The 27,190-nt window shown below is 36.6% G+C and overlaps 1 protein-coding gene and 1 long non-coding RNA gene across 2 annotated transcripts in view; one reads left to right on the top strand and one right to left on the bottom strand.

Moving 5' to 3' along the window:
- CSMD1 (CUB and Sushi multiple domains 1) overlaps positions 1–27,190 on the bottom strand; it is a 1,093,428-nt gene that overhangs the window by 1,023,822 nt on the left and 42,416 nt on the right. The window lies entirely within an intron of this gene.
- Positions 29–9,107, top strand: LOC128805845 (uncharacterized). Its single transcript, XR_008436598.1, has 3 exons — positions 29–855; positions 7,096–7,228; positions 8,958–9,107. It is a non-coding gene; the product is annotated as an uncharacterized LOC128805845 (long non-coding RNA).

Genomic DNA, 27,190 nt, shown 5'->3' with positions numbered 1-27,190 from the left:
GTTACCACCCTCAAGTTCACCCACCTCAATTTTCAGTGTTCCTATCCTAAAGATCCCAACAAGTAAGGAAACAAACACGGAAACCGCCGAGTGTTCGATCCTGACTTTGAGCTGCAGCTTCTGACGGGAAGCTTTCTGAGCGGCACTTTCACTTCTCATCTAGCACCATCTACTGCCCGCGGCGGGCAGGACCCGGCGCCGCTGCCCAGCCCCGGCTGGAGAAGCGCGGGGAGCCGCGGAGCTGGGCACGGGCCCTGCCCCTCACCGAGCTGGGCACGGCCCCGTACCCTCACCGAGCTGGGCACGGGTCCTGCCCCGCACCGAGCTGAGCACGGCCCCGTACCCTCACCGAGCTGGGCACGGGTCCCGCCCCGCACCGAGCTGAGCACGGGCCCGCACCCTCACCGAGCTGGGCACGGGCCTCTCACCGCACCGAGCTGGCACGGGCCCGCACTCTCACTGAGCTGGGGACGGGCTCTGCCCCACACCGAGATAGGCACGGGCCCCTTCCCGCACCGAGCCCGTCGCCGCTGCAACACCAGCTCGAACTTTGCGTGCTGATCCAGATGCATCCAGATTTCAAAGACTCTGCTCCGACAGTTACAAGCACAAAGCACCTGTTTTCCCAGCAGATTTCTCTGCTCGTACTTGAAGTTGCTGTCACCTTTGGGTAAGGACTTCTACTTGAATAATACCGTATGAGCTACAGGAATGCCATCCAAAGGTGGTGGAATATATACTATGCAGTTTCACACAAAGTAGAAAATAATAGAAATGAGGAGGTAGAAAGTTCAGTTCAGCTTGAGCTGATGGCAAGTGAGGAGACGCTAACTACTCACTACCAAAGTACTACAGGTGGGTAACAGAACAGCTGTCACTAAACACATGGAAGATTGCTTCCAGGATAAAAGATGTTACACATCAGCCATGACTGAGGTATGGATTTACCTCCTAAGAAATTACAGAATCACTACATTTTGATCATGTTAGTTACAGCTGTGCTAAATGCAATTATCTAAAAACAGCATTTACAGTAAAGAACAAAAAATTGATATTTAGAGAATCAATGCCTGGAGGTCATTGCTACCTTGGAGTACTGGGATCCTGATGTCTACAATAGTGATTAAAATTCTGCAGAGAAAGCATTATTAAATTAAAAACATACATACTGTGTAGTAAAGCTTCCTCCAAATGCCTTGTCGTCTTCATCACAACAGCTACACAAATTATTATATGTACTCACTACATATTCTTTATACTTAAACACATTATGAAGTTACACACAAGTCCTTAAGTTTTTACTGAGTTCTAAGTAAATGGAGATAATAGACTATGTCAGTTTATTTCCTCAGATGCTGCTAAGTATTTAATGAAAAAGTATTCAATACTAAGCCAAGCAAATGTCTTTTTTTTAAGTGTGTTGATATTTAGACAGTGAAAGACAACTATTGCAGATCTCTCTTGGTGAGTTACAGTGCTGGTTTATACTTGCAATCCCATCTCTGTTTTTTTAAGAAATCTTTACTCAGATTTAATTGATTCAAGCACGAAAACTCAGGAACAGAGAGCCTCATACCAGAGAAACTTCAGAAAACCTGAAAACCATAAAGCCTCAGAACAACTAGTTAAACTAGCCAAAAAATCATTTCAGTTGAATGTGCAATATGACGTGACATATTTTGCTGCTAAATTTCTCTGTATACTTTTAACATGGAAAACTCCAAAATTAAAAAGAAACTTTAGTCATAAAAATAATTCTTCTGAAAAATAAAAAGGATGACAGGCTATCTGGAAAAGTCACATTTTAAAAAATTAGTCTCTAGCAGCCTACTTCTAAAAAGTAGCTCTAAATTTTTTCCTGTTACTGTTAATAACATAAATCTTTAAATAACTTGCAAAATGATTAAAATCATGGTCTGCTGACACCAGCATATTAATGCAGACAGAACATATCTAAACAAAATACAAAAGTGAGATGGCAGTTGACAAGCCAAAGTTAAATGTTCATAATGAAAAAGGTATGGAATAATATTAATATACAAAGCAATTATGGCCATTGTACAAAACATTCAATATCTAAAAATGAAGGATATGCATAATATATGTTCAATATGAAAATGTTACTGCCATTAAACTAGGATTTTATTTAAATAATGAAACCATTTACATTGCTGAAGTATTAAGTATCCTATCTCAACTGAATATATTAAGCAACATAAAAATTACTCTGATTATCAAATAATAAATCAAAACAGAAGGTTAGATAGGCTGAACAATGACTTAATATCTACAACTGAATCTCTGATTATGAGTCGAACTTAGAAGGTATCTGATGAAAAGGTCTAAATGAAAATAGATAGTCACAATATTTGGATTTTATTGGGATACTCAATGGTAAGCCATAGTATTCTATTGATTCTTTAGAAAACAGTAGTGAAATCATGAAAGAGAGGTACAAAAATGGTGTAAATGCACAACAGAAAAGGGGCTTCTAAATACATTTGAATGAACAATTAAGAGCACCTTCCATGAAAATGTGTACAGGGAAGTACCTTCTTTTTGTTTTCATTTCCACAAAAACAGTGTCTTTCCTGTAGTTAGTTTTAACAGAGTTAAAGCACAAGGAATGCAAAACTACATGACCCAGACTTTCTTTCAGTCTTGAAATACTTATTTACTGGTCTGGGCTGAACTTAAGTCCATCTGCCTTCATGAATCTGGATCAACTGAATGTCTTCAGGTAACTTGGGGGCAAAAAAAGCTTCTGAATTCTTAATCAAGTTTTATCAGTATTCATATATAAAATCTAGATTTACTAGAGAGAAAAGAGGGGAAAGAAACAAATGGGAAATCCTAAGGTGAGGGAAAAAACAGGTGAGGTGTGGATGAATATTTTAATAGCCAGAATTTTAATTTCATAGCCAGAATAATTGGAATTGCTATTTCTTTATGAATCAGATAGTAATAGTACTGGCTATCAAGGAGGAATATACTCATGACCCAGAGAAATTGGTTATAATGCATCCATGTTTAGATGTTAGATATGGTTAGATACGGGAAAACAAGAGCAGATGTAATTTCATAGTAGGATTCAATATTCTCTAATTAGTGATCTATTTTCTTGGTTTACTTAGTCATACCTATTATGAAAAAAAACCTGTATGATTTCTCCTGTCATTAGTAGAGATAATTTCTCTTCAGAGAGGTAGATTTGATTCAGCCACATTCATCAGAATAGTTCACTAGAAGCCAGATTAGCCTATCACAAAAAAATACGACTTTTCCTACAGTTCTGCTATAAAGACAGAATTTTTATTAGTAGGATGTCTATCCACTGAAAGCCATAATGTATTTAGAAATGAAGAGGCCTTTACAGTGTGTCTGTGTACATTCAATTTTGCCTTGTAATCACCTGCAACTTTCCTCTCTCAACCTGCTTTGAAGATTAGCATGCTGTTTTGCCTCCTTATGCTGTTGGCAGAAGTAAGGGTAGGTCCAGGGCATCAAGAGAAAAGAGTGCAGTTCACTCTATCGCTGTAGTGGATCCTTTGCTGGAAAGCTGCTTGCAGAAAAGCCTCATTTGGGTGTTGGGATCTTGACTAAGGCTGAAGTTTCTATACCATAGCTCTGCAACACCGCCTCTCCACATTCCCTGCACTATGTATCCAGATGGTAACCATTAGAAAGCACATTTGTGAAGGACCTCTATCCTTCCCTTATTTCAAGGTAAGTGGAATTCATGGAAAGATGTAGTCTCAGATGGAAATAGCAAGTGGGTAAATTACATTTGCTTTCTGAAGTGTAAAATGGTGGGGCTCACTCTGTTTCCAAAAAAAACCCCAGCACATGCTAAAACCATTGTCAGTTTGCTTGAAATATCTTCATTCACGTCCCCTAAATATCAGCTGCTTCTTATACTAATACAGTGCTCTACTTCAGGATGGAATCTACTGGCTTACTGTCTGTGTAAGCAGAGGTGATCCACCTTTTAGCTATGATCCACCACTTGAAAGATCCCCCCACCCAGACTTCTTGATTTATTCCAGCATCATTCAGAACTCTCTGTACTGCTAGATTTGACTACCTCCGCGTACTGCAGCTTCTCATACTTCACAGCTGCCTTTGAATGTCATCCGTTAATTTCTCCCCTCATCCTCTGCAGAACTCTTCCTACTGCTGTTAATCAGGCCATTTTGTTTTCTAATTTTAAATCTGTTATAAAACCTTCTCTCTCCACCCCCAGTGCATATGGGCAGGTTTTCTTTTACTGCAGAGCTCACAGATACCAAAGTTAGACATTATTTATCACTAACACTATCTAATTTATCCACCATTACTTGCTTCATGAAGTTTATCTAGAAAAGAAAACAAACCTGTGCTTTCCCTCCTTCACTATTTAAAGCTGTTTGTAAGGAGTAAAAATGCTTCCTTAAGGCATAAAGGAAATCAATGACAGAACTCATAAGGAAACTTGAACATCCAGGGCAAGTAGCAGATCTGTAGGTCTGCACAGGGCTCTTAGCATCACAAATGCAGTTCACAGTGTTAAACTTGTCCAAATTCTTGACCTAGTGTGTGCTGCCACAAGTAACATGTAAAAATCACATCTGCTGTATTTTGGTGCTTGCCGAGTCACAGTGTTAAACATCTCCTTAAAGGTAGATGTCTGTGGTCTTTGTTTGGAGAACCAAAAACAGTCAAGCTTTGGTAGATTTCCAGGTACACTTTAAGTCTTGCAATGTCCATTTTAATAGTCACATGTAAGTGTCAATAATTTTTGGTGGTCTAGCCTGAAGTCACTTCTTTTCCTACACATTTAGCAACAATAGAATAGAAGTTGTAATAATTTGAATGTAGCCTAACCTGACCCAGTCAAGGAAATATTAATATTATACTAAGAACAACATGGCCTTGTACTATGCTCAAACACTGGTCATTTCTTATGCAATCAATGACTTTGACAAGAAGATTGCCAGACTAGATTTGACCAGTGCTGACTGTACAGTAGCTTTACAAACTTATAGCACGGTGGGTACTTCAACAGGAGACAGAATTTGGTAGGTGGTCATCATGCCAGTTATACCTTTTCCAAAAGGAAGAAGAAAACTGGTAATTGAAATCTTACCAGTAACTTGCTAAGTCCTTTTATGGACTCAAAATGGAAAGAAGAAAATGGAGAAACACAAGAAGATTATCAAACACAAAGTTGCTAGCCATTGTAAACTGTAGGTGTTAATCAGTAAACACACTGTTGATGCAACATCATAAAGCAATAAGGAGGACTAGTGAAGTGAAATTGGTATAGGAGACCATTACATTTTCTTGTCCATGCAGAAAATAGAATTTTTTACTCAATGTCTGTTGTGTAATATTATGGATATGGTGTCACAAGTATTCAAATCTACTAGCTTGTTACAAATAGGCACACAAAAGACCAAACACATGAACTGTGTTTAAAAACCTCAAGCAGTTTGAGCACAAGGTTTTCACTATAGCAAAAGAAAATCTGAACTTTAAACTAATGAAGATTATGCTGGAAAAAATGGTATTGAATGTGACAAGAGACCTGAAGCACAGAGACAAGGGGGAAATTTTGCTGGGATGTTTACCACATAAACCAACACTAATTCTGTTTAAAAAGAAAAATCAATCCTATTTTCCTTTAATTGGGAGCATGTATTATGAAATGTCATAAAATGCAAATTATCAACCACTGGAAGCAATAAAATAGAGAAAAACTGCAGTGGGTAGGAAATTCCTGCCCACTTAATCTATTAATAGCACATGAATGTTTAGAGCATTATGCCTGCAACAGGCTACAGTCTTTTTCTACCTTGGTTTCAAAAACATAGGCTACCAGAATATATGCTCTCTTAAAATTCCTTTAGAGGCAACTCAGGCATGGAATAAAAATAGCATACAGCAGCTATTTAATCTAAATTGCTCTTAGAAAAATACTACTAATTGCCCCTTTTGCACACTACTGATTTAACATCCTCAAAAAATATATCTTTGTTTTGGTTCATTTATCTTCCCTCTCTCACGATTAACGATTGCACACAGCATACAGATGAATTTTTCCTTTCAGGCCTTTCTAATTTATTTCCAAACAGTATGTCTTAACAAAAAAAGAGATTCTGTATGTTATCTTTCTGGTCCTCAAGTAGTGATGTAAAGGCACTCAGTGAAGATCCAACAGAATCTTAATGTAAATCAAAAACAGTTCATTCAGCCATGGGATTCATTCATTTTTTTCAATATCTATTCCACCCAAACCAGACAATTTCTTCTTTACTGCTAATTTAGAGAAATCTTGCTAGAATGAGCAGGATGGATTTTTCTTTTAGATATTTAGCTTGCCAGTACACTAATATCCTAATACTCAATTTTATTCCAGAAGCAATAATTTCTGTGTGAAAGAGACACTTATTGTGTTTAAAATGGGTTGATCTGCTCTGTACAGCTAATGGGAACTGTTGCCCTCCAGTTGTACAAAAAGGCCAATCTTTAAATAGTAATACATGCATGTGTAGAAAAACCATATGTTCCACTGTTAATCAGGTGTATGTGAGGTTGAAGGTGTTTTTTTAACCTTTATTTTAAACTTATTTCAACAAAATTGGAACACCATCAGATGGCATTTACTGTAAATATCAAATACTTTTATTTAGAAGACATGTATTTTCATCGAAATAAATATTGCCTTAGTTTTTTTTTTTCCTGTGCATACACTAAGGAGAAAAAAAAGTTGTGAAATTTCTAATGTCATTTGCAGAAAAAAAATGAAGGATTTTCACCTTTCTTACACAGGCTAGTAGCCTATACTAAAAATGTTCATTATCTTAATATCTGAATAGTGAATTCGTGTATGTAAATAATATTAACAATATGAATTATGTTCAAAAGCACCCTTGTTCCAACAACCACCAGCCCACATTAACTCTTCCACAACTGTGATTTCAGGGTCCATTCAAAATTTATGTGACTGATAACAGTAATTTTATTTGGTGGGCTTAAGAGAGCTTGACCAGGTGACAAAGTGAAATTCTTTTCTCCTCTCTCTATCAGCATTACAAAAGTACTTACTTTTTACAGCTCTGCCTCCCTGGTGCCACAAAGGTGATTATAGCTATCGATATGCATCCCCCACTCTTTTAAATGAAGACTGATGGTTTAAAGCAATGGCTGCTGCCACTTCTTCCAGCAGAATTAGAGCAGAACATCCCAGGTGGGTCAGTATGTTTTCTAAAAAAGGGAATCTTTGAGAGTATACATCACAGAAGCTCAGGATATATTGATTCTACCTGAATCATGTTAACACTCAGCTCTCCTCTGTCCAAAATATCTGTTCAAGCACAGTTAAACTCTAAATTAGGCAACTAATGATAAACAAATGATGATGGACACTGTGGAAAAGGAAGTAATAAATGAAAAACTACTCTTGTAAAGTTCCAACATTGCCATATCAGATGCTTCCTTTCTGCAACTTATATGGATATTTGGTGTTTTCTCCCACAATATTGTCACCACTGAAATAGGCAGTGGTTGCCAAAGGACGAAAATAGCAACATAAGGCAAGCTAGAAGTGATTTCTAGGAAAAGCTTCTGAGAAAGATGGGCTGCCTTAGCAAACTAAAGGAAGAGGAGACTTCAAACCCAGTGCATTAGGAGAAAGATGTAAGTTTACAAATGCCTTGTCAAGCAAAAGGGTTGTTTGAGCTATTACAGAGACCAAACATGAAAAGAAGAAAAAGGTGAAAACTGAAATGAAAGCTGTATCATAACTGTTTAGAAACCTTTAGACTTAACTGAAAGGTGAAGATCTATATGGCTGGATACTCAAAGTCTCCTAAGGAAGGAAATTAAACTGATGGAATAGCAGCAGGTCGTAATACTTCTTTTCTGCTGGCTTCTATCTATTGACTAAAGTAGATTTGTCCTTCCTATGAGAATCTAAAAAGCCTGAAAAGCACAAGGAGAAATTAAGAAGTAGTTGTACTTGCTAGCATTATATCTAATTGCCTGCAAACCTGACATTTTTCATGCACAGTGACTGTGTGGTTTAAGCACATTTAGAAGCTCTGAAAAAAAATAATGAAGACACTTTATTTGGTAAAAATGTGACTTTTCCAAGGGGTATTTTAGGCAACAAAAATGGAAAGAAGCAAAGTCAGATTTACAGTATCTGCAAACCCCTCTTATCAATCATATTCTTCCTAAGCAGCTGGTGCACCTTCTCAATAGAAGAAGCTAGACCTCTAGGTTATGCTAAATCTATGTTGAAAATATTAGAAGTCATGCCTGACAAAAATCCCAAGGAGGTATTTGGATGTAAAATGTATAAATATGGTTGCAAAGTCTGTGAGCTGTTACAGAGGAGATGGGCATTTGGGGAAAGCCAAACACAGAAAAGGCACATTTAGTGGTATAAGAGGGAACCTGTTACTTATAAAGACTATTACAAATTCTCTTCACTGGAAGAGGTTTCAATGACAAAAAAACATTTTTCAACCTTTTTAAGTGCCTAGGGACTAAAAGATAACTGATTCTTATGAAAATACTATTACAAAGTGCACTATTTGTTTAACAAATACTCAAGAGTATGCATGCATGAAATGCACAGGAGACTGTTTTTTTCCCAGTTCATACAGAGCAGTTTTAACATTTAGGTACTTTATTCCCTGATAGGAAATGCACACGCAAGCTTGCCAGATGAGGCAAAGAGATCCTTTCTTTTACAGTACTCACTCATCTCTTTTCAGACACAGCCAGAGGGGAAGTGAAGTTGCTGTTGGTCTCAATCCCGTTTCAAGGTCCATTCCTGCATTTTATGCAATATCTGTTTAATATAAGCTTCATAAGGCATGTTGCAGGAGGGACGAGACCCAGCATTTAATGAGTGTCCCAGCCATCAGGCTATACAATATCTCTGCTTCTTTCCTCTTTTTTCTCTACAGAAATATCCCCAGAAGATGAGAAATCTGAGTTCAAACCACCTCAGAGTGTGTACAAAAATTCCTCCAACATCTTCCAGTTCTGTTTATACAAAGATATTACACAGAAGTCTATGGGCTAGGAGTACTTCATTAAAAAAACAAACAAACAAAAAACAAACAAACAAACAAACAAAAAAAACAAACAGAAAAAGTTCTATTGTTGTTGAATTCTGGCATATAACAGTACAGCGTCTCATATTTTTAAATGGAACCTCCCACACATATTTTCTGGGTCTCTCAATGGCCTTGCTACCACACTATTGAACCCACCAGACACTGCTGCAGCTGTGCTATGGCTCCTGAAAGACTTTAAAAGGTGAGGAACCTGTAGGTCTTAGAAGCCATGAATACCAGGTGGTGGCTGAACACTGGGTCTCGAGTTATCAGCTCTGAACTTAAATGCTTTTTTTTGTTTGGTTTTTTTTGTTTGTTTGTTTGTTTTTGTTTTTTTGGTTTTTTTTTTGTCTGGCCTAGAAAGACTGAAAAATACATTCTGCAAACACACTGAATTGTAACATATCAGTCACTGAGTGGGAATTCAAGAAATATTTCAGGAGTGATAAGTTAAGCGTGATTTACAGGATTACTAATCTATAATTAAATACAAAATTTAAACTGTTCATGTGGTCAAATACCTTGAAGATGAGGCTTTATGTCAGTCTGACCTACATCATGACCTTCATAAAGTTCAAATACAATTCTTAGCTATTTTTTTCACATATAAATTTTAATTAATGCTTCCTTCTGATTTGTACAGAGTCAACCAACACAGAAAACACTTCTAGGTACTTCCATCAATTGCTAAATGTGATATAAGGCTGGAGTTTGGTTTGTTTGGGTTTGTTTTGTTGGGTTTGTTTGTTTGTTTTAGTTTGGGGTTTTTTACATTTCATTTTATTAGTTACTTCAGTCATCTTGTGTATTGTATAAATAGAATTCAATAAATGTTTAACAATGTTAGCTGGCTATTTGTAATTAATAGTAAGGGTTAGGGGATGCTGATGCATTTAAAACATAGTTTCATTTTGTTTTTCATATATGGTGTTCTTGGGAGACTTCATGATCAGCAATAAAAAGCTAAAAATACTCCTCATAGATCTGAATCTCCACTATAATAGCAGACTGAAACCCAGATATATGTGGTGCACAAAGATTCAGATAGATACCTGGCATGTTTTCAAAAGAGCTTAGATGCATAACTGCTGTAGCATCCTGGAAACAGGTCTTGTCGAGAATTCTTTGATGAGATGACAAGCTTATCTGGTAAAAGTAACAGTGTGGATGTAATAAATACTTGCAAGCCTTAGCACTACATGACACTCGGTAAAATTCCGCTACTTTATATCAGTAAGGCATGTGTTTAATGGACACAGAACCTGCTAAATGACAGACTCCAAGATTTCAGAGAGAACTGGGACTTAATCTGTGCTGGCGTTTTGAAGTGAAGTGATGCAGAGTCACAATGGCATCCTGAGCAGTGGTAGCTCTCTTGGTTTTTTGATAGAGGCGACTCTCTCATCCAGCATCCACTCCATAGTAAGAACTTTGGGGCTCCTCTTCCAAGGGCAGTGGTGAGCTAGGCTTAAGCATGAAACACATCTGAGAGGGGTTTTTCTTGGTGTGAGGATAGGCTCCACCATCCCTGGGTGAAGTACCCCTGTGCCTCACCACACATTTAGAAACATGGTCAAGGTGGCAAAGATGGGGCAGCCATCCTGTTCGTGCTGGCATATAAACACTGACCCATTTTCAAGTAATAGGATCACAGAATATTCTGACTTGGAAGGGACCCACAAGGATCATTGAGTCCAACTCTCAAGAGAATGACCCACACAGGGATCAAACCTGTGAGCTTGATGTTATTAGCACTATGCTCTGACCAGCAGCCTAGCTGAATAAAGAGAAAGCCAAAGTCACACACAAAGCTCTGAGCAAGGCAGGCCCAAGAGGGAACACTGACATGGAGAGGACATGCAGTTGGACATGACACCTGAAAGCAGCCAAGCCTCCGGGATGAGGCTGTTCCACAACAGCCCTCCTGGGCGGTGCTCATTCTCAGAAGCCTCAGTACCCCCAGGGCAGGGCCTAGCAGGGCAGGCAGCAGTGGGACAGTCGTGCCATGGCAGGCCAGATGTCCCCAGGCTGTGCCACACTGCTCTCTGCCTGGGAGAGGAGACCCAACATCACCCTTGTATGCTCCCTGCAGTGACAGTATAATACATCTATCTTCATATACAGATGTGATGACAGAAAACATGCTTAAACTTGGTGCCTGCAGCCAGCAGAGAGATTCTGGAAGGCATCCCAACTGCCAGTGCTGCAGGTACAAAGCCACCGCTCCTTGTATCACTGCATGGATGGTGCCTGACTTCAAAAGTTGGCTGACTTCAAAAATAGTGAAGGTCTTCTTTGCTGACAATTGTATTTATTATGACTTTTTTGTTTGTTTTATTAAATTAAGCCACTTTGTTTTTTCCCCTCTGCAAAGACAAGCAGACAAGCTGTATTTCATATTCTCCACAGAAAAGCCATGTTGGCAGTTCCAGGCTTCCTGTCAGGTGCTGTGGATGGCGGGTGCTGCTGGAGACACTGGAAGGGGGCACCTGCCTTCTGGAGGCTGGGTGTGAGGTGGTGCCACGGTGGACGGACACCTGGCTTTGCTGGCTGCTGTGACAGCACCTGCTCTCATTGTGCTCCCCTTTCCCTCACCTGCTGTTTAAACCTTGTTGTTTTGCCAGGCATGATTTGAAAAGGACTGTAAACCAGCTCGGGGTATGAAAGGCATTGCCACTGCCAGCGGCGGCATAGGGAAAGAGGTGACATGTATCTGACATGTGCTCTGTGTGATACCAGAGGCAAAACCACTGTCTTGAACCTCTGGAGGATCTCCCTAAGGACTCAGTCAGTGTCTTAAGCACAATAATATAGCCAGGGGATAATGTATGTTACTATCTGAAGAGACATCACTGGCAGTTAGATGTTATTTTTACTTGTCTACCATTCTTTGAAAATAAAATCTTGTTTTTCTTCATCTGTCTCACTACCTGCATTCCAGAAAATGCCAGTAGCAGGTAAAATGAAAATGTTACCTTCAGACATTTATTAGATACAGAATTATCAAAAATGCATTATTTGAACATCAAAAGCAACAAAAAAGTTCAATTTACTGTGAAAAGGTAGTTTTTTTCTGTGGAGATTTTATCTTCCACTTTTACAGTAATACATCATGCTTAAAACTGCAAATGATAATGATAAATTGAGATTGTATATAATGTGAGTCCATAAACATTACAAGTACATAAAGTAATAATGGCAAATATGTGAAAGCCCATAAAGATGAGAAAAATACAAGATTTGAGCAATAAAAAGGGAATCTTCTGAACAACAGATGTAATAAAATACAACAAAGGGAGAGTATTGCATACTTATTTTCAGAGTAGTCAGGTTAAGAAAAGTTCTGGGAATAAATAAATTTCTGCTTTTCATGGCATCTTAACTTTTCCCCTTCTCAAATTATACTGGCAACTAATTATTTAAAACTTGTTAATTCAGGCAGTGCTCCCTATCAAATGCATTAGTTGCTATTCACTGATTACTTGTCTCTGTTAAGAAACATCTATCCAGTGAAGAAAAGATAACCAGTCACACACCATTAAAATGGACACTGAATTACTGAAATAAATAAAACTTGCAGGCACTTTGTAGGCAACAAGTACAGAAAATGTCTATCCTAATCTGTTCATAAATACTTAGGAGAAGTCAGCACAAACATGAATGGGAATGCTTTGTAATTTATTTGAAAATCAAGGAGAGCCAAAACATCTATGGTGAAATGCTGGTCTTATTAAAAATCTCCAGGAATTTTGCCAATTACATTAGCACTTTAAGGGTTTCAACTCTGTAATCTCATTTTTATTGATATGATTTAGACGGCTGCAGAGACTCATGTTTCTCTAACACTAGGGCAGATTCGCAGTGTCTTATACAAATGGTTGATGCCAGCATGCTTTCTGAGGGACTATTCATGAAGTCAAATACCATCTAACAAGTGCAAACGAAAGAGTATGAACAGAAGTACGTATGATTTTCCTGTCATCTCTATCATATTTTTAATTCATAATCTCTGCATCAGAGGGTTGTTCAGAATGAGCAAATCCAAGGCAATGTCTGGTTTTTAGCTTGGTTTCCCCAAGGACAGGAGCTTGTACAAAATTCTGCCAAAATTCTTTTCATTCCAAGTAGCTTTTGAGCCTACTGCATAAATTTAACCAAATTTAGCAATGTGGTAGGGGAATCAAAGGTAATAAGTGTCAGCAAGTTTCACAAAAACAGGTAGAGACAGAGCAAGATATTAATAATTCCTCCACTTACCCTGCACTCATCTTCTGTGAGGTTGAATAGCACATGCGTGTGACAACACTTGAAATAGAAATGTAGACAAATCCAGTTGTCCTTAATATTGACTCTCACTGAAATGGTTCATATTTATTAGTAGAGATTTTGTGAACTAGGAAATAGATAAATTCTAAATGTTTTAGACAATAATGTGTTTCCTCTCAATTCAGATTTTTTATGAATACTGTACTTATTTATGCAAAAGAAAATCAGAAAATCTCCTCTCTGGACACTGTGCTGGTGTGCTATTAAAATGTATTTTTCAATAAAGGCACATTCAGTGTTGCAAGGAAGCTTAGCTGGTAACAGACCAAGAGTTCTCCTTGGTTTTACAATAAATAAATTTTATTGGCATTTGATTATAACTTTCTTATCTAACAGTATTTCAGTTGTTAGAAAGAAAAGTTGCAAGTTTTTAACATGTACTTGGGTAAACACCTTTAAAATTCAGATTTCTGTAGCACCTCTTTCAGATGTTGCAGGTATCAGGCCAGTTTGTGGTGGACAGCAGATGGCTGTGGATCTACAACACTGATCTCCTGATCAGTCACTTGCTTTCTTGCCACATCCATATGTACACAGTTAAAACCAAAGGTATGAAAAGGAAAACTGACACAGCATTGATTTGTGGAAAACAAAGCAGCAATAAATGAAGCTAGTGTTTGTCTGATGGGAAAGCATAGCCCTGCAGAACAGTAGGCATAAGACCATTGATTAAATTTTCTCACCCAGATGTGAGCATATGAAAACAGAAGAACAGCCCATCAAGCTCAGCATCCTGACTCCTATCAGTGGCTGTAAGCAGATGCCTTGTAAGGGGGTGAAATCTTCTCATTCTGCTTTGTTCTCTGTTCTTCACCTACTAAGTGCTACCTTTTCTTTTGCTTTTCTGATACTGCATTCTAAGCTATCTGTCATAATTTTAAGATTTTGCTCCTGAATAGAAACCACCAGTTCAAAGGCCATAATTCTGTGAGTTGGCTGTCCTTTGTTTTTTTCACACTATCACTTCATCTACACTGAAAGCATTTCTCCAGGTTGAACCTTTCCAATACATGTGACTCAGCTTTTTTTTCAGTACTCAGTACTATCCTAGCAGGCATGCAGACAGACTCCCATACATCTTTTATCATAAAATTATGCCTATGCATGTAGAGGTACCTTGATGTTACTTCATCACAATTGCTAACTGCCACAACCTCTAATCATAAATGCATAGGTGAACCATCACCCCCTCTCACCAGGCTGATGCTCCTGGCTGCTGCTCCCAGCTGCACTATTCCCTCTAATCATGATGCTGTTGCCTCTAGCTAGCTAGTCACCCCTATACTGATACCTCTCACTGTGCTCTTCCCACTCACCACAGTACCACTTATATGGTATTATCACGCATTGATTTCAGCTCTGAATAGGTTCATTAAAGAGAGCCTTTACTAAAATCCATTCACTTCAGTTACTGTCCTTTAAGACTTCAACGAAGATCCAGCACTATTTCATCTCTTGTCCTTGCAGTAGACCCAGTTGTGATCCTCTCCCAGCTTTCATGATTTCTGTTCTCTGAGTGATGACTAAAGGGGAATCACCTAAGCAGCTAATTGGGTTTTGTTAGCGCTTTGGCATGTAGGTTCACTGAAGAGCCTCCATCTCTCATAAATATTATCAGCTATCATTATACCTTGGATCTCAGTAACAAAGAGGCCCCTTCAACACGAAGTTAATTCTTCCTAGAAAACAAAAAGCCCCTTCTTAACATGATAAATGTCTGCATTTGCAGAAGACTAAAATAAGGACTTTGATTACCATAATACATTCACTCAGGACCAACTAAAGACAATATTGTTGTTTTTCACTTAGAGAGAAAGGATATAACATTTCATCATAAAGCAGGCATCAATACAACCAAATGGCTGCAGTGGCATATTTTGCTTTAGCTTCTAAATGAGGTATGTTTATTTCAGTTTATCAAGAAATGTCATCAGAAAACTCTTTTTTCTCAGATCCTCCTTCTGCTTGTAAGACTCTTTCTAAAAATATGTTCCTATGGCTGAACCTTGGAAGTATTTATAATCTACACAATGAACAAGTGTAGATAGAGATTATGCATGCTCTCCATTATAACTATTATTCAAAACTATTTCTTGTGAGCACAAACCCCAATACCTGGCCAGTTGTCCTCATGTTTAAATGTGCTGTTTCTTACATTAAAAAAAGAACTATATTTCTCTTAGGACTCTAACAGCAACCAAATAACAAAGAATTTGCATATATGCACATGTGTAAATTAATATACATACATGCATACTGTATTTTAGTAAATTACTGGCATGTGTTATTGTGCATTGTGACTCATGAATCATGAATCCATTTCACAGATTATCATTTCCTATTAAATTAGTGCTTTCCATATGGTATCTCCAACGCAAATCCTACAACCTACTTATTGTGGTTAAAAAAACATCTTACACCAAGAACACACTGTCCTAGGCTTTGAAAAAAATGTTTGAAATCAAATTATTCTACTATGTCTAATACTGTTTAAAGATTTAAGTGATTTCTTCTTTTTTTGGCATTTTATTTTTAGACTATATCTATTACAAGTTAGCATGTTATTTCTTTGTACTACTGGACTAGCATAAACCAGAAGCAATTATCACAAACTGGAAAGGATTCTTATAGTACAGCATTATATTTACCCACAAAGAAGCCACTTAATCAAACCAAAATGCCCTTTTGTAATGGCTGTATTAATACATGCCAAGAGTATTGTAACTATTGCACTTACACAGTCAAAACTTTTATGGGAAACTCATGTGAAATCTTGCCACTAGTTAGCTACCTGAACCTGATACTTATGCAGTGTTTTTGTAGAAATTGAATTGTAAGTGGCTCACAATCATATTTATCCAAAAAAAATAGTACTAAAAAGGGTAAAATTAAAGTTTTACAAAATTGATTTTATTTCTGAAAAATCTGTGAAAACCTTTTTAAATAAAAAAAATACTGGATTAGTTTACTGTGTCATTAGAGTCGAGTTTTTTTCTCTATACATCACATTCTACAGATTTTATGTAGAAGAAACAATCCAAGTTCTGACTGAATAAGCTCAGTATTTTTTCAGGTTTTGAACGTATTTTCCAAGACCTCTGATTTAACAAAATTCCATTAAAGGGTGGGGTTGGAAATTCATTCTCATTTTTAATGAAGTAGGTTGAGATCTTGCTACTGTAAATAGGACTGGTTCTGAACATTTTTTGATCAGTAAGTGGAAGCATATAAGACTTTCATTGTTCCAGGAAGCCCTTTGTAGCTCTACCACATCTGCAGCTGGTCTCTAAAGTGTTTATGGACTAAGCTGAATAGATTTTGTTCTTTATGTGCTCTCATTTCTCTGCCTGTTCCGTTTTTGTAATTGGACAGATAGCCAAAATGACCTCTACTGGCCATCCATGGCAAGAGTTGTTTTAAATCCAACCATTTCTCTCTGGTTCACATGGTTTATATTTTATTACTTCATCTCCACTTCAGTCCTTGGTTCTGGCACTTTGCCCGTGCAAGTGACATTCACACTATATAACTAAGCTTTATTCATGGAACTGTGAAACAGACAGAAAGTATTCCAAAATATGGAAAATGAAAAAAACAAAACAAACATCTAAAAACAAACAACTTCACCGTGACATTTGCTTTGCTTCTTGGCTCTGGCTTGCTGGCAACAGAGCATTGAATATGTAAATCCATAACTAATGAAGAGTTATATCAGCTAATAATAGAGTAAGGAGTTACATAAATCAATATAGATAATAGAATCTATTTTTGAGGGGTATGATGATCTGTTTGCAGGATATGTATGTACACACACACAAACACACACACACACACACACACAAACACACACGCATAATTCTTTTTACACTATCAGCCAATAAATGCATTACCAAATTCAACTGGTGTTTATCTTCAATGGACTACAGAAACCCCTAGATTACATATATATACTTCAATGAAAAGTGTTCACCAGTCATTTTATCCTTTCTTATTCTTAGTACTTCTTTCAGCAAGAGTATCCTGGTAATTGTCACCTGAAATTTTCCTCAAATATTTCTGGGAATTATTCTACTAGAGATCTAATGCATAAAAATTGCTAATAACAAAGATCTACTCTTCCAAATGAAGGGAAAAACATGCAGTTTCAATGATCAGTGGTTTGAAGTTATCAGAGCAGCTAAGACAACTTAGCAATAAGTCCAAGAATAAAACCAGCAGCAGAACAACTTTCTTACCATTGTCTCTCAGCTTTCCCTGTTTTTTGGATATTGTAATTTTCTGTCAATGTTGCGTGATATGTCAGTGTATGGATAGCAAAATGGCATTCAATTTATTTTTGCTGCAGTGTGGCCTTGCAAAATAATTTCTGATTTTCTGCTTATTGTCTCTAGAATGTCTTCTTTGGCATTACTGTATTTTTATTTTTCTTTCCTTCTCTCTGTCTTGTGTAAAATTGCATTTTCCCCATATGAATTTTAATATTCTACTTCTACTTGCCCAATTTTTATCTCCCTATCTCACTGTAGATGATCTTCCAGTTTTCATTACATTATCTTTTCTTTCAAAAGAAAATTATTATTGTTTTGATACATTAACTATTTTCAATTTAAAAAATAGTAAAACTTAAATTAATATTGCAGTGCATAACTCATCCTTCTACTGAGAACACAGCAAGAAGATGATTCCTGTGATCACTAACATTTAAGATAAGCTGTTAAAATAGGAAGAAAACTAGGAAAGAGGGAACATGAACATGAAGCAATTCCATGCAAAGCAGTCTTAATTTGGAACAAATGATGGGAGACTGGAGCCCTAACACTGGTAATGATACCTCTATATTAGGGACACAGAAAATTCTATTTCTATTGCATAATGTTCTGGGAGGATGTCTTCACACAAAACTACTGAATATTATGGACAAAAAATGTCTATCACTTATGTTGGTGTCAGTCTGTTTTATATATGTAATTCTTTCTTTTTGCAGTCGCAAGTATTTAAGAACTGCTGCACACTTCAGATCTGGACAGTCTTCTGTCTCAACAGTGGCTAGAGACAAATGCATAGGAAAGAGTAACAGAAGACTATGCATAGAGATATGTTTTTCCTAACAGTCTCCTGAACCCCAAGCCATTTTCAGAATGGGGCATTTCCTGGGTAAGATACAATTTATTTATTTAATAGCTGCCCATAGAAATCTCATCTCAAGTACTCCTGACATCTTTTGTGCTAGGTACAGGGGATTTTTTTCTTATCCACTCTCTTGCCAAAGAATTTGAGACGTATACTACCTATGCAGTGAATAAACACTTGCTTTTGTAATTTGAGCCTTGCGTGCCCCCTATACAAGTCTAAGCATTTCCTAAAGAGCAAAATAGCTTCAAAAAGAACAGCTGAAGAAACTGGATCTTAAAGTATTCTGTTAATGAGGGTGCCTATCTGAAAGAAATCATGGTTCAAATCTACTCCTTTTCCATTTAAATTAGAGTTTGAATCCCATTATTAATGAGGATATCCTAGTCAATAAGGTGTGGTCAAGTTTCTAACACCCTTTTGTCAAAAATATTTGGTTACTCACTGCCTCAGGAATGCAAATGAAAACAAATCTGCTGTTGACTCTGTCAGGTCAGTCCCTAATGCATCCACCACAGGGTTTCTCTTTAAAATCAGAACATTGTCAGGAGGATTCTGAACATTGTACCTTACAACAGTGAGGAGCTACCCCTTGAAATTGTGGACTTTGGCCTCCTTAACAGAAAAAAGAATCAAGCATGCTTATACTGCATCCTTGATGGACATTTATCTTCTGAGCTGCAGACCACTAAGTCAAGACTTGGTTTCATCTTGAAAGTAGGTTTTTCTATAAAAAAATTCATTTTAGATCAAAGGAAGTATTTCATGTTGACCAAATATGCTTAATGATATTGGTAAAAATTTTTACAAATAAATTCAATTCAAGCTGAACTGATCATTCTTTTATCCAAATACATAGATATAGAAATAGTATTGTTGCTGAGAATATGGTCTTAATGAATATGTCTAAATAGTAGAAATTATCCAGATGAAGTAATTAGGTGAGGCTGTTCTATATATTACAAGTCAAATCAACTCTAATTGAGCATTAGTTAACAGAAAAATAAAAGAAAATAATCTTGTAAATGAGACCTGCATTTCTAGAGGACATGGTGTAAATGTAAACAGTGCAGATGTCTATTAAGAACCATAATTATCTTATTTGGACTTGGAAGCAGTTTTTAAATAAAAATATGGTACTCTAATATGCATTCATGAAAATATTTTAAAACTACATCTGTTCCATCTTCAGTTTTCATTATACTTCTGTTAAGTCAAAAATAATCATCATACAAGCATGACATGGTTTTTGTCCTAGTGCAAATACATAAAAGCAGTATTCAACAATATATAAGATCTCACATGCAATAAAATTACTACATATGTACCTTTTGTGGATATTATTTTGAAGGTAGCTATTACTATGGTGAAAGAATCCAGACAGTTGAAGACTAGTAATGTAAATATAATAAGAATTATTGTAGATTAGCTTATAAATGTCAGCAACAGTTACAGACAAATTATGACTAAAGTTTGCTTAATAAAGTAACAAGAACCAAATGGTAACCAAAGTGATATATAACATTTGGTGCTAGGAATCCTCAAAAGAAAGAAAAAAAAAAACCACAACAATATGGAAGAAGGGAAAAAGGGATAAAGGAAAAGGGGGGGGGAGACTAAAAAAAAACAGAAAAAAAGAAGAAAACTAGCTGCAGTTATATCTGTCATTCATAACTTGCCATAATTATCTACTCTGTAAAATTGCTGCTGTAATTTGAAATGCCTCCCTCCTGATCTAATTGGCAGACTAATGCAATGACTTGACTAAGAACCAGGAATGTAGATCTTGCCATTATGTCAGATTCACTTGGATTTTAATGCAATATTCCCTCAGGAAGGCCCATGATTTAATTAAAAACATTGTGTTTCACTGTCCAGCACAGCACCTGCAGCTCTCTTAGTGTGTGGATCTTGATTCCCTAGAGTGCATTGTAGCTGACCTTTTTGGTTTCCATTTAGCGATCACTTTGCAGATAAATTTTAACTGTTTCCTATTTAGCTCTTAAATGTGCTCCTGTGCCTCCAGTTCTTGAATTATGATGCTTATCAAAGCACTGTTTCAAATTTGCAATGATTTCTCTCCTAAAAGTACTGTTCATATAACAAATACAAATAGCAGAAATCAGAGTCAGCTATGATTTAGAAACTGATTCATTCCACGGACTATAAATGCTTCTGAACTGAGCTATACAAAACAGCTTGCCATTGAGTTAAAGCAATGTTCTCAAATTGTTACCAAGCATACTGTATTACAACATAACCTTATATGATACAGTATTTTCTATTCTGAGCTTCATAATCAATAGGGTGCTTTGTCCCAGTTCCTTTTTATGCACAGGAAATAAGTCAAGGAGTTGGAAAGAAGCCCTATCTAGGCAATATTCCAGATCATGACAATATGGCAATGTGGAGATGTTAAGATAGGTGGTTTTATGAAAATCATGACATTTTTAGTTACAAAGAGGTAATCATTCTATTACTTCTTATCAGAGTAGAAGTGTGTGGAAATGCTTCTGCACAAGGCTGCTGCTGGTCTTGGCAAACTCACTGTTAAGAGAATCAAAAATTGAAAAATGAATCCACCTCCCTTTACTTTTGAACATAATGAGTTGCCTCTGTTAGCTGGTGATCTGTACAAGAAAATTTCAATAGGCCGTATAGTTCATTTATATTTAATTCCAGACTGACTACAACCACAAACACCTCTAATGGTAATAACATGCAATCAAATAACAAGCAACAAATTAGGTGGTAAATTAATTGTGGTTCTTCATTAACACAACTGTGCACCTGGTAACAAAAAAGGTACAGAGACTTTATCTCTGTAAAGCTGAGGATATTTCCAGAGCTTCCAAAGACCAGCTACTGCAGTGCTCTGTAAGTTCATATTTTTCTCTATTGAGCACTTTGGAGGAGCCTGAAAATAGGTATGGAACTGTTCAGGTATTGGATATTCACATTTGAATCTCTAAAAAACAGAAAAGCATGCCTACACCTACTGCTCCTACCTATATTCTGATCCATTAGCCTTGCTGAATTAGATATTAATAAAATTCTTTGTTAGAAGAATAACAAAGTTATTGAAAGAGAGTACAAAGCTTTTAATTATATTGAGAATAAATTTAACAAGGACTGATTTACTTCTGCCTATAGTAAACAAATTACAGTTGACCGGCAAAAGTGTATTTATGAACATGTTGCACCACTGGTCAGCATATGTTGGACTGAGTGTACAGAGAAACATAACCTCTGGTTTCTTTAAAAGCATTTTCAAAGTGAATCCTTTTTTAAGGGGATATCTCAAAATGCCATGGTAATTCTGCCAGTACGGGACTGAGATTCACACTTTTATTCTGAAGAATGTTTATAAGATCTACAAAAAAAATCAGAAAAAAAAAAACCAGGAGGATTTTCAAAGCTGCTTTCTTATCTCACTGAATCAATCTTAGACAAAGATTAATCAGCATAACCTATATGTCCTTTAGTCTCCAGTAAACTGCTCCTCTTTCCTTCCTATAAAATGCACATCTTACATCTTAAAATATGTGAAATAATTAAACAGTACAGTGTTGGAACAGGTAATACATCTTCTCTGAGCTACAACCTGATAAATTTCACATTTTTAAGAGTTTATAAGCTCAGGAGAAATTGCTGAAATGCAATCTTATTTTTTTTCCCTTCACTTTGACTGTTCATCACATGGCAGTTCTTGTGGTCAGACACTGAATATAGCAATGAGCTGCAGCGATGGAGGAATCAGTAAAGACTTAGGAGGGTGGCATGAATGGCATAATTTTTTTCAGCCTGTCTTGCGGCTTGTTTTTAAACAGGCACTGATACAATCTAAGGACTGTCCAAACAGTTACTTTGTCTTTACAAGCTTCACCTAAGGCTCTATCTTAATCAATATGTTTTTAATAGTTTTACAAGTGTTGTATACAGCAATGCTGGGATGGAGAAAGCTAAAAATGTGCCTTTCTTGATATTGACTAATTAGACAGCTCCATGAGATGGGAAGATAATTTTGCATAATGAGAGCTTCACAGAGTCCAATGAGGGCTTTGTCTACTCCTCACATGAGAAAGTATTTAAGGGACTTGCCTGACTGCAAGGCTAATATGAGTCTGATATCCTATACAGTACCAAGACTGGATCTCATCCATAAAGTCTTGGCAATCTGTCCCATTGAGATGCCAGCAATTAATTCAAATGTTTGTGCTAAAGATGCAATTTAGTATCTTAGAATGAGGAGGTTAGCTGCAAACAGGCATGATTGCTCTCAGTGTGCTCTCAAAATAGAGGTGACTGCTTAAGAGGTAGATTGATGCAGATAATTCAGTTACTGTTTCAAACTGTCACACAGTTTGATAAGAAACTTTTTTCCTTTAAGATGTTAACATGGTCAATGGATTTTAAAAGTGCTCTTTATATCCTTTTGCATATCCTTTCTCCTTGGTTCTGTCTGAAAAGTGCAGTTAACTAGGTTAAAAATATAAGGATTTTTAAAAGCTCTACTAGCTCCAGAAAATAATTCTGATTGGCAGATCCAATTGGGTTAACCCTTATAACATTTGAGACTTTGCATATTTCTGCCATCTACAGTGCAAAAATAGGGTCAACGCTTAGTATTAGGGGACAGTTCCTACCACAAAACAGGCCCTAGAGAGACTTGTCGCTGCAAACAAAAGTATGTCTGCATACCCATATGTGAAATACAGCTATGGCTGCAAGCTTCCATTCTGCTCAGCTCTTTTTACTTTTTTCTTAAGTTAATACACTGCAGCTTTAGATTAATTCTCATGCATTTTCTTAAACAAATATGTATAAATTCAAGATGAACAGACATGTAAACATTGCTGATTGGAAATCAAAACCTCAGCAAACACACTTGCTGCATAACTATCTGGCATCTTGGCTACCCCTTCTGTCAGAATGGCACCCTGCCTGCCCCAAAGTTGATTTGACCCCTCTAGTAATGTGTGAGTGCCAGACAGCACTGACTTCTGCAGAGCAGCCTCCTTCAAGGCACACATGCCATCCCCTCTGCAGGAGCTCCTGCCTCCATGCCAGCAATGAAGTATTGGCACAACATCCTTCCTCACAATTGATCCCACCTGTTGATACTTGCACAGCCAGAGATGAGGGAAAAAAAAAAAAAAACAAACTAGGAAAGAGAGGCAGACAAGCATTTCTGGTTGCCAAAAAGGCAGGTGGACTAGCAGCAGGTGTCTGATCAACTCAGGAAGATAACAGGGTGTCAAAATGTTTCTAACAGAAAAGTGCAGTACTTCTTGCAGGACTCCATCCAAAGACAATCAACATATCCATCAGTGATTTTGAGGGGCAGTCTTTCACATTCTTTGGTGAAAAGGTAGAGAGAAAATAAGTCCATAGTGTTACAAAAGCAACTCAAATACTGGCTAAACATTGGCCATAAACTATCTTTTCACAAACAAAATAGTCATATAGGGCATGAAAGACATACTAGGAAGGTTTTATCTTTGACGCACATGAGGCCTTTTTCAAACCCATATTGGAAAATGCTTGAGGGAAGCCCTGATCCCTCTCAAACTGGATATGCCAAAAGTTTATCTTTTGCTCTGAGTGATTAATAGGTATTGAGGTAAATAAGCTTACAAAATATCAAAATGTAATTCACACAGCTCTCATGTTTTCAGCTCTGTAGAAACGGGAAAGGGAAAGGGAGTTCCTTTAGATTTAAAAGTTCTTTGAAAGAAAATGCCAACAGCAAAGTCCACATTTCTTACAGAAATATCTAAAAAGTACCATCCAAAAATCTGTGCAATTTGCAAGGCTGAAATGTCCTTTTGAGGTTAAAATTAGCAATGCATCTGTCTCTAAATAAATAAATGAATAAAAATCCTATCATTAATTATTATCTTTTCATCAGTATCTGGGACAACTTCCCAACTGGCTGAAATTATTTTCTTTTTTTCTCTTTCTTTATAGAGCCATCATGATGTGTGGTCAAATGTGGCTGGCTATTACATATATTTTTTTTCTTGCTTTTCCAGTGGGATAATCTTAATATGACATTTTCTTCCTCTTTGAAATGTATATGAATGAAAATTAAAAAGAAATTCTTCCAGAACTAATTACGTGGATAAATATAAATCAGAATTACCTTTATGGCAGGAGTTTGGGACTTTCAAAGAAGCCTGCTGTCCAAACACAGAATTTACATCATAATGATATATTTTGCTGCCTCATGCCAAGAATGGAATCCAGAACCTCTCTAACTTTTCCAGGCATGTTTTTATATATCCAATGACAAGAAAATACATACAAAAATCTGTGAAGCAAAATGTGTATCTAGGACTCCCCAAATGCACAAAAACAACCTAAGGTACAGCATTACTACCTTTCCTTTTCTTTCCTTCGGCTGATTTAGCCTTTTAGGATACATATAGATGCTTTAATGCTCTAGATGTCACTTTAGGCTATTAAATGTTTTATCTATTCTGGACACCATTTTGTCTAAATTTTTCCTTCCCTTTTAGCGTCATTTGGATTTGGGTGTTTAGCTGTCTCAGACTCTGGAAAAAAAAAATGGCCAGCAAAACTAAACAAAGGCTCATTAGGTTGCAAGGTTTAATAATGCAGGCAGTGCCAACAATAGGAATGTTATTTGTTGTATTACTCCTACTGCAAATAATGAAAATATCCTGGCTCCCTCCATGGAGTTACTGAGGGGCAATATTTCTAGGGTATATTGCCTAAACATAGGCATCTGATTTAATTTTAGGCCATGGTGCCTGGTTTACAGTTGCTATTCTGGAAAGGCACATATTTTTCAGCCTTTGCAGATGTCTGGATTAATCCAAAGGTTCAAAAGTAGTACTTGGCATGAACATCTAGTGAACCTCAGACCCTCCTCATACATCTCCATTGCACACATATAAAGCTTCACTGTGCTTTGCCTTTGCTTTTGAGTGTGGGTGCCACGGAACCAGAGCAATCAAAAGGGAAAATCAGAAATTGTCTTTACAGTCAGTATCTCAAGAGTGCTGAGCTCTTGTTTCTTTTGATAATGACAATAAAATGCCGTGGCTTTCATTTGTCTTTATGGCCACATTATTCACACAGTCCTGTGTAAGGCAGTTCAAAGCTATGAGACAACTTTGAGAACAGCAGGACAACACACTGGGCAGAATTAAACATGAATGCAATAAAAAAAAAATCAAATGTCAGGTACATTATTTCCTACATATCATGCAGTTTATAAATTGCATTTAATTCAAATTCTGTTACTACACAACCTTTATCTAACAATATATAGCAATATATATAATATAAAATATATAATTTTCAGCACTAGGTAATGAATGTCCCAGGATTTAGTTGCAGAATTTGAGCTGGTACCAAATCTGAAATCTGTCCAGATATATATATATATTCAATTTCCATTCCTTAACTTGAAGGGAGCTCAGTCAAGAAAAAACAAAATCCAAATAGTTTAAGTACTTGCTGTTGGCAAAGAGATAGAAATAGGGGCAATGCTTCCTTATTCTGGCAAAAAAAAATTCACCTCCTGGGCATAAATTCCTCTGTATAACAGGATATTTTAGAATTAATTCAAGACCATCTGCAAAATTTCAAATTTTTAATATATTTATGGATAATTAACTAGCTTGCATTTAGAGAACAGTGACAATAAAGGACACTGGAGCCATAGAGCAACATTTTTGAGGGTATTGTCTATATTCAACATTCTTTTTTTTCTGGGACATCACTGCTACTACTACTACTACTATTATTATTATTATTGTGGTTATTTATAAAAATGCTGAGGTGTGTACATGGGACCTCATCCCTTTTACTCAAGGGGATATGTCTTGTTTGGAACATTCTCAACTCAAAGCAAAGCATATAGGAAGTTTTTGTAAGACTTGTTGAAAATATTTCTTTTGTATTTTAAACTAGTTTTTTTTTCTTAAAAAAGACATTTGTCCCCCATAAAATTGTCTGTGGAGTTTCATATTTTAATTCAGAAGGTACCTAAAATACTGATTTCTAAAATATTATTTCAATCAAATCTGAAATATCTGAATCTTAGATTTACTTCAGTTGTCATTGTTTTCTGTAGGCCCGAGCTCCTTACCACATCTTATGTAATACTTGACATACCAGAGATCACAATAGGTTCAAGGAAATGTTTCTTCAGATATCCAATGAAGACATAAATGTCACTACATATGCCTGAAAACATCCCTCAAAAGATTTAAAAATACAAATAATTGCTTTCACCTGATTTACTGTGAATTTCCATTTTAATAAAGAATTAAAATTTTAATATCGAAGAATAGGATACCTGCTATGACCATCTCTTATTTCTGAGAATTCATGGGGATTTTTAGTGATATACTGAAAATAAAGCTCAATCCTTAAATCATAGAAATCAGAATTCCACGCAATAAAATATTTCAAAGAAAGTATGTTAGTTTATAGAATTTAAAGATCTGGATCACAGATTCATATCAGTAACTATAGGAAACAGAAATAAATGTATTCAAAACAGCTATGTGGCAATCCCTCTAAAATGTTTTATGCCATTCAGCTGAATTTAGAAGCAAATAAATCAGGTTCACTTATAAGCAGCTTTT

The sequence above is a fragment of the Vidua macroura genome, chromosome 3, assembly GCF_024509145.1.
Source record: "Vidua macroura isolate BioBank_ID:100142 chromosome 3, ASM2450914v1, whole genome shotgun sequence".
Taxonomy (NCBI): Eukaryota; Metazoa; Chordata; class Aves; order Passeriformes; family Viduidae; genus Vidua; species Vidua macroura.
The sequence above is the reverse complement of the archived record's forward strand: the minus strand, read 5'-3'. Positions and strand labels throughout refer to the sequence as shown.